The sequence below is a fragment of the Microchirus variegatus genome (assembly GCF_963457635.1).
Source record: "Microchirus variegatus genome assembly, chromosome: 2".
In the NCBI taxonomy this organism is placed as follows: Eukaryota; Metazoa; Chordata; class Actinopteri; order Pleuronectiformes; family Soleidae; genus Microchirus; species Microchirus variegatus.
Genome location: NC_139803.1, coordinates 28,355,455 through 28,365,396, shown reverse-complemented (window position 1 = coordinate 28,365,396; position 9,942 = coordinate 28,355,455).

The window sequence follows — 9,942 nt, the reverse complement described above, 5'->3', positions numbered from 1 at the left end:
CTAATCTATTTCAAGAGATGTTTGGTAAATCACAACTATATTGCATGCATGTTATTTAAAACATACACAAATAAAATTGTGAAGGGAAAGAAAAGTTAGGGACAATTTCATAAATTTGTTTGAGGACCCCCACAAAATATCTCCCATGACCCATTTGTGGGTCCTGACCCAGTCTTTGGGAACCACTGCTCTATACCGATTCTACTGCTAGAGAACCAAATAATTCATCACAACACTTATATTTTATATCAAATAATTTCTTTCTATTTCATTGATTTAAAGTGACAATTAAATTAGTGTAACATGTTTCCTGTGAGTGAAACACTGTGAGTCAAAGTGGTTTTCCAGCTGGTACTACAGTATGAGGAGTAGACATTTTGTTTTGCAAATGTTGGATTTTATTAATAGCCATTATTAAAAAAAAGAGAATTGATAACCTTGTTAACACATGTTTTTTTTGCTGGAGAAAGATGGAGATGAAGAGGAGTGTCTGTCAGGCAGGAGCAGCACGTATCATACTGGTAAAGCAGATAGAAGTACCAGTAATGATGTGCTGCTACAGCCTGACACACTGACAAACAATATGGGTGTTTCTGTGGCCAGAAATCAGTGCAGTTTATTTATTTATTTCAGTCCATATTTTTGAGCTGATTTTCTTTGTTGCCTCCATCTGACTAAATATAACTGTTTAATGATAACACATTTAATATACAACAGTAAATAATAAAGACAATACAAGTTACAGGTTGTAATTAGTTGACTTCAATAACTCAAAATTATTGAACAATGGTCTGTCTGTCCAAGCTGCATTGTATGTCTGCACAGCAGTGAAATGACACATTATTTTCAATACCAATAATCTATGGAAGGTAACGGGTTACATTTACTTTGATTAAAAACAAACAAACAAGTCAACATATCCACCCAAACAGAACTACACTCGAGAAAATAATTAGAGAAATGGTTACATACATATGACACATAAATACATTATACTCTTAACACAGGGCTGGGTGATACAGTTAAAACGGATAGCCGTAAAAATGTTCAGACAATTTGATAATTAGCATGACAAATACCAGATAAACAGAGAATTTCACTTAATTTTACTATTTGAAGTACCATTACTTTTATTTGTGTATAGGCACCTCTTCATTTTATTATTTGGAGTTCTGCCAGTTGTATTTGCATATACTGTATATATACAAACATATACAGAACAATAACAATATAAAACAAGAACAATATACAGAACAGAAACAGAAGTGTTAAAATTTTGTCCGTGATTTTTTGATATATTCACAAACTTCTTGCCACACTCATGTCCTGAAGGATATAGCTTGTAAGATAAGTCCAGTTTTCGGTCAAATTTGACAAAATATTTATTTAATTAATGAATGAATTAATCCATTAATTATTTTTTTTACTTTTCTTTTTTAACATCATGTCGTCTGCTATTATATATCCACTGGAAAATATGTTTGTTGTAAATATTAACAGGCATGAATGAATGTGACTAGATGAAGTTAAGTGTAAGTGTAAGACTCAAGTAACAGTGGCCACCTGAAAAAAAAAAACCCTCGACAATAACATTGAATTTAAGGTTGAATTTTCTGTTTCTCATTCATTGACTCGACACACACACACACACACTTTTTGGCTATATCCCAATACGTGAGATATATGGGGATATAAATCTGCAGACAGGTTGTTTATCTGTGGAAAAATCAAGAAGTGTTATTAAGTGACTTTAAAAAATATATATAAATGTTAATCCCATGTATTTTTTTTTATCAATTTATAATATTAAGTGTATTTCACTTATTTATTCAATATAATAAATATGACGACTATCAATGGAACAGTCTTTAAAACGACGGAAAGTCATCACCTTATCACAATATCCAAATTCGAAGACCATAGCTTCACGTCACAAGATAGATATGTCTATAATTTGCACAGCCTTTATTCACAGAACAACAGACAGTTTATACTTTGATAGAATCATGTGGTCGTCACTTTTCTATTGCATAGTGAATATGGATCTGAAGCTTGAATCTTTCACCCCTAGTCCATAAGATTACTTTTCATGGTGTCAAATATTCTCTCGTTTTTGTAAAGACCATGTTAATTAATTAAAAAATAATGTGCACAAATTTTGTGGCTGTAAAAATGAACAAACTTCAGATGGATTATCGTGTAATCAGTTCATGCTATTACAAATTAAGGTCACCATTGGTATATATATATATATTTATTTATTAAGTAATTGATTATTTTCTTGGTTAATTGATTAGTTGTTTCTGCCATAAATTGTCCGGACCAAGATGTAAAAATCTCAGTTTTTTTGTTTTTGTTCACAAACCGACGATATTTAGAGAAGCTGAAATCACATAACCTGTGTAAACAAAAAAAAAGACATACCGAGATGAATAACTCAGTAAATCGTTGGGGGCCTTATAGATTGTTGCCTCTGCTCTGTTCAGCCTGTCAGTGATGGCCCAGCAGCTGAAATGCAGACAAATACTGAATGTATTATTTTATTGCCCATAAAATCATGAACGTGGTAAGATTATGGCACATCTGTCGTTTTCCCCTTGACACTTATGTTTTTACATGTTGTTACAATACAGATGTTACAGTGGATTTTGTTTCAGGAGTGTTGGCCAGTCTGGCAGCTGCTGCTTGCTACAAGCACACACTTGTCCACTGGCTACACCACTATTCACAGCTGAGTGACACACTGTATATCAACACACTTTGCTCTCATATTTCAATTATGAATGTCAAAGACATTGTCTTTTTTTCTCTTTTTTTTAAATTTCCAAATGAAAATGAAGAAAACCGGTAACAGATATAATTTCATATGCTTGAGTGAAAAAGGTGTAGCGCTGTGTAAATTTATGAACAGGTCGGATAAAATAATTCACTGACAAAAAGGGGCGGGGCATAAACTACAGTCATCGTCATTAATGTAGGACTGCAGCGTTTTTATTATTAATTGATCTGTCAAGTATTTTGTCATCTGATCTGAGACGGCCACAAACAAGATGTCTACATAAAAACAATAGCAGGGAAATTAATAATTTGTTTGGTCTATAAAATAGAATTAGAATCAAACTTTTTTTTTTTAGTAATCTGCATTTTCTGATTATTATTTTATTAACTGGCTGATTATTAAAAAAAATTAGACATAAATCCTGCTAAGTGCACTAACATTTCTTATTTTTGTCCAAAGGTGTATTATAAAGTTGAGGTTTTTTTTGCTTGAGTTTATGCATTACTTAATTTAAAGTATAACTGATAAAACAAATACAAAATGGAGACTGCAGACACAGCCCGTAAGGGTAATTCAATACATTTTTAGTAAAGTAAAGCAAATGTGTGTATAATTCATGATCATTAAAATTTTAGATTTTTTTTTCAGATTTAATTAAAAACAGAATCAACCAAGAATATAGCAAAAGATAATTAAATAAATCATCATCACATATCTTGCCCCGATATGTAAGCCCACTGCACTATTTTAAGTCAGGTATAGAATAAATTGGTATAATTATTGCTTTTAGTCCATATACCTCATATACAATGAGAAAGTGTTTTGCCTTGCTCTCACTTTATCAATCAAGAGTTCTTTCTTTAATGAATCCTTTCACATACATTTATAGATCTATGACCCTGAGGAAAGGAACACATTTTTTATTTACATAAGAATGTTGGAGATTTGTTTAGTTTCTTCACTGCTGTTAACAGTTCCCATAAATGAATGTGGTTTATGAGGCTGTGTGTATCTCTGCGTGGGTGGGGTGAGGTTGGTGTGTCTCAGCCGTTCCAACTGTTTGAATTATAAATGTTAATGAGGAGGAAATGGTGCTCATGCTGTTCGCCTCTGTGACAGCTGTTTAACCACATCACTGATTAGACCACTCCAAACACACACACACACTCACTGTCGTGGGTGTTAAAAATAAAAACACACACCCTACCACCATGTCTTTTGGTGAACTCTCTTATCCAAACTCTTTTTATTTAAATAGAAAAAAATGTTTTCCTTAAAAAATTATTTTAAGAAAGAACTCACAGCACAGCAACTCACCTTGTTCTGTTTTTACACTGTTTTGTTGCAGTGATGATGACAGAGTGGAATGGTTTTTAAGGCTGCCAACCAACAATCATTTTCATTATCTATTGATCTGCCAATTATTCGATCAATTAATGAATTAGGTCCATAAAATGCCCAAAAATATTGAGCTTTATTTTTTAAGACCTTAAATATAATGGCATCCTCAAGACTATTGCATATGAATGCAGATATTCATTTTTCCTGGTTACTGTGGGACAGATGAGTCAGAAATATTCACATAAAAGGAGCTGGAAATCAGAGCTGCGTTATTAATTAAAAATACTTGGCAATTCATTTAGTAACAGATAAATAAGTGATACATGTGTGCAGGTCGAGCTTTTTTCATTTTAACATTTTTTGTAACATAAAACACATAACATTTAAATTGCAGCCTGTGTAATTTGTTGATCTCAGTTTCAAATTTAAATGTTGCCTCCTTTAGATTCTAAATCATGTAAAAATAATTAAAATAAAAAGGCCTGGGCATGCAACATATAATATAATATAAGAAGGTATTACACACCATTAGATTTTCTTACTTGGAACTAACTGGGATGCCAACACAGAGTAAATACTGTTCAGTTTGCTTGGGGTAGCAACATTTTGTTTTGTTGTTGCAAATCCTGTAGTAAAAACATATCGCATGCACACTCGGACATACAAGACCTTTGACCTTTAACCCTTCAAAAAAAAGACAAGAAGCAGTAATCAGAGACAATTAAGGCCCCAACATGTGAGACATATGGAGTGTGAGTGGGAGCAGCTGCAGTGTGGGGCTGTGAACCCAGGACTCACAGTGGCAGCACATCACGATTTGGAGTGATTCAGCTCATATCTGCAAAACATGATGTGCTGCTAGAGCGCACACTGGACACACTGAGACCGAGAGAGCAGCCAAGTCACTGGCTCACACTGGACACACTCAGAGGGAGACAACATCAGTGTGACAATTAAAGAAACAACAAATACATTCATCAGTCAGGTGTTTTCTTATTTCTCTGCATTGTTTAGATCCCTACTTATTACTAATCTATGTCATTATACCTTAATATCTTAATAAAATGTTTTAATACATAATGTGCTGTGTAATATAATGCATGAAGGTCACAAATACACATATTTAATAACATTTAGTGTATTATTAGAAAAGTTTAATGCATTTTTCTGTAAGAAGAAATGTTTATTTTATTTTGGAAAACGGAAATTAACCACAACATGGAGGCCGACTAAAGGGACACTGATTAAAGGCTTGAGCAATTAGTGTAGAGATATGCAATCAATACTACAATTATAAAACTATTTTTTATTCATATCTGGAGCCAAGTTGGGTTTGTCATGTGTAGAAACAGTGCCCTCCTCACACACCTTTTCCCCTTTACTAGATTTAGATTTATTTTTTTTCTATGAAATCCATGTTAATTGTTGAAGTGCCTTAAGCAACTTTACATACTAAATAAAACACACACAAATTGTCCTTTGTCTAATTATAGAGACTGTTTACATTAAATTACACATGCATGAACATTTACACAGTATCATTACATACAGTAAAGGTACATCTTAATATCTCTCTTTCTTTTCCCAGGTCAGGTAACAGGATACCTTTCTGTATGATGCAGTCATCTAATTTACTGATAAATGTAAATTTGAAGCATCATTTGAAATTAGAAAATGTTCTCACTAAAATATGACCCTTTCTTAGCATACACTCAAAGAACAAATTAACGTTACATGCAAAGATTATTAAATAATATTAAAGAATGAGTAGTGTCTTACCTGCAGGCCCACAGCAGAAGGAGGGTCACACATTCAACTCTGGAAGAGGGAAGGATGTGTTAGTGATAGAGGGAATGATCCAGACTAATGGACCTTTACTGTTGAATGTTCTCCATCTCCATACTGTTATTAATGAATGTCCTCAGCCGGTTGACCTCATGTTCTCATGTGTCAGAGAAATCACAAATTCATTATCCTCCTCGCTCTGCTTGTCACAGTAGCAATTACTACACCAAGCAACCGACTGACTGGTGTTATTTACACTTGTTATTTACACTCATCTCTATTGCCAATCACTCAAGTTTCTGCCATAATCAAGTGTTTGGTTAATTATTTAAATGAATGACTATCAAACACAACAACAACTCCTCTGACTCTTCCCCAGTGTTATACTGACTTATGGAGTCCATCACCTTGAGCAGCCATGTTAATGCCACATCACCAAAGGACAGCAGCCAATGCAAGCAGACCTAAGACATGTGTGCAGAATGGAGCTGCTCCACTGTGATGAAGAGGGTTCTCAGAGGAACAGTGTGTGAGCACACACTCAGACTGCATGACATGTCAGAGGCTGAGTCAGTACAGTGTGACTGGAGTCATCTTCTACTGATGTGAATGTTTTTATTAGTTTTTCCCTTTTTTGGCAATTTCATATGATATACAGCATGAATTTTGTTTTTGGTTACACTGTATAGAGCAGGAAGCATTACACATTGTGTAAAATATGATAGCATCATGCATATTTACAAATATATATTTCACACAATCTATGAAAATGTAGTGTATATGGAAATATCAAAAGTGAAAAGGTGTATTTTTTAGAAAATCAGTTGAATAAAAAAAAGGTAGGACTGAGGTTGTTTTTTGGCAAATTCATTTAAAAGTCACTTTATTCCAGTCATGCATAAATCCATATGCATGTGTCACAACTAGAACTACAAATTATTAACTCCAGTGGAGCTTTGAGCCTTTTTGTTTATTTATTTATTTATTAATGTCTGGTGGAAATAATCAAATCCTAATAACTTGAGATGCTGGAAGCAGAGGGTTTTTTTTTCAAAAAAACTATTTCAATTTAAATTAATGATTTTATTTCTTCCTATATAATTTCCTTTCAATTTATTAAACCATTATTTTCGTGCTAAAATACAATATATTCAGAAGAGAGTGCATTTTTGTTGTCACTTTCTGTACCTGCAAAGCTGAAATTAAGAACAAGACAAAAGTGGTGATAAATTAAGTTACATTCACATACAGGTGCAAAAAAATTCTATAAAACAATCTAATTAGTAGTTTTAAAAAATAATTAAAATGATTAAGCAGTGTAAGAACTGCTCAAATGGCATCTTTCGAGTCAATGAGAAAAGACTGAGATGAGGTAAGGTAAGTGGATTGAGAACCAGAGGTCATGTCAGCAGGGACAGCAGTGACAGACACGCTTTAGATTCAGACCCAAACCTCCAAAGTCGTTCAGAAATTTTACAACAAAAAAAAAAAAAAAAAAAAGAGAGAAAGCAGTTGACAGAGGAGGGGTGAGGGAGAAAAGATGGAAAGAAAGATAGGTAAGAGAGAGATGGGAGAGAGAGAAGCAGTGCAGAGGTGAGGAAACCTCCTCTTTGTGGCCTGCTGCTCTCTCCCCTCTCAGCAACAGAAGCCATTTTAAAAAGATCCACTTACCGTCTGCTGCAGAGACCATAAACCAAGTGATGGAGGCTCTAACTGGCCCTAACTTCTGATTAACTTAAACTGGTAGTTATCTAACCACACAAATCTACCTCACCTCCCGCCCCCTCCTCAGTTTGTGGGGATCTTCTCACTAAAAGGCTAGTGTCAAAAACCAGACACCAGCCAGTCGTCAAAAAGATGATAAATACAGAGAACACACACCCACACACTGCATTTAGGCGACAGGAAGACAAAGATATTCAAATAAAAATGAAAACAGGAAAAACAACATCACTGCATCACGCACATATGCTGTACATACATAAATCACTGGGAATAATACAACAGTGACAGGAGAGCACCGAAAAAAGGCCTGTCCTGCTCCTGTTCCTAAGAAAAGGGGGGTGTCACGGGTGTCACGGGTGTCAGGGGGTTTGGGTCCCAGTCCCAAAAATGGCCCACCCTGCCAAAAAATGAGTATTCCCCCCACATCCTTCTTTCCTGTCCTTTCACATCTTCACCTCCTAGATATGTGAGTGTGTGTCCCAGTCCTCCTCAGTCCAGCCTGCTGCCTCGCTGGAGCCCCAGCTACGCACACTGAGATAGTGAGGAGGCTCAGTAGGCATAAAAACCTACAAGGCTGCAGCCTTTTTCCCCGGCCATCACTTTCTACAATACAAATCAACATTTTCTGGGGCACTGAAAAATCGGGAAAAAAATCAGGTCATCCCTGTGCATGTGTGCAAGACGGGTATTAAATTGGGGGTCTGTCGGAGCAACCGTTGGTGAATAAAAAATAAATTTGTGAAAGGCAAAGGGGGCTGCTGAGCTGCGCCTGAGCTCTGAGCTGTAAGCCTGCCAAGCTGCTCGGCTGTCAGACTGAGAGGAAAAGCCTGAGGAGGGAGGAGAGGGAGGAGAAGGAGGGAAATAAAATGAAGAAAGTGTGGCTCTGAGAGGAAGCTTGCAACGCTTTCGCACGCAGCGCACAAGAAGTCTGCTTTTCAAGGGTAACGTTTCAAAAATAAAAACCATAAACCACAGCAAAGGCGTGAGGGAAGTGAGAGCAACAGGCCAACGTTTACACACAAAGACACCAAGTAAAAAAGCTCAACACATGGACCCAGGTGAACCGCTATTCAAGCAGAAATATGTTACACAGTTCACCAATGGCTGGACTCGGTGTTGGTCTGACTCTGCTATATTTTCTCGTGTAATTTGGTCACGAGATGGGAGTCGGTGGGAAGGAGGCCAGCCCTCAGAGTGCTGAAAGTGCTTCTCTCAAACTACACTGCTTTACCAGGACTCCCAGGCCCTGCCCACCCCCTCTGTTCTCTGTGCATGTGCACATACACACACACAGAGAACACGGAAAACGTGCATTAAAAAAAAAAAAAAGACCAAGTAGCTCTCGTTTTGCTGGATTAAATCAGCTCAACACACAAAATGGACTGTTTTGTGCACTATAGGTTAGTTTAAAACTATTTAGCAGAGCATTGTGATTGTATTCTAATTCTAGTCAGTAGAAATTAGCTCACTTACACTGTGTGTATATCAGCACATGATTCACAGCAGTCAAACCAGTTAATACAACATTTATTGTAATCACAAACTGATGCACAGCTGGTCTGATTCTAAAATATGTCAAGTTTTAATCAAATATGTCCTGAGAAATCAAAAGCTTGACAATTTTATAAAGTAGTTTCATTTCTGTATTTTCATAGTCGCGTCCGTTTGTCTACAGACGGGTGGAGTCAACTTTCTCAGGTGAAACAAAACCGTTGAATTATTTATTTGTGATAGGAAACAGCATATGTTTAGTATCTGTACATAAAATCTGAATATTTCAGTGGGAATACTCAGCTGTAGATTCATGTAGCATAATCATTCAACCTGCTCAATTAACATATATGAATATATTCACATTATTATGTTAAAATGTGAGGCATTTTATACTTCACTACGTCACTGGTTTATTTTCAAACGGGATATCTTTTTTAGACATCTCACTTGGGTTTCAGGATTTTTATTTAACCCTTTCTGATATTTTCTTGGATTATACAATCAAAAAATATCATGTTATATTAATACATAATAATAGTGTAATGTGCTCAATAAATATATTTTTTTAAAAAACAGGTGCACACCTTTACACAAGGGTAAGCTGTTACATCATAAAAGCTGTTTAACTCTCAGTACCTCAGTCAATGTATAGACTGGTGTATCTTCTAAACCTTTATCATTTATCACTTTTGTGATAAAATGATATAATTATTATGTATTAGTACATAGCTAATTATTATTTATAAAAGTCACTTAAATGTGCAACACTTTGCATATGAATACAAGTTTATCCTTTAAGAAATATCATCGCATATTAG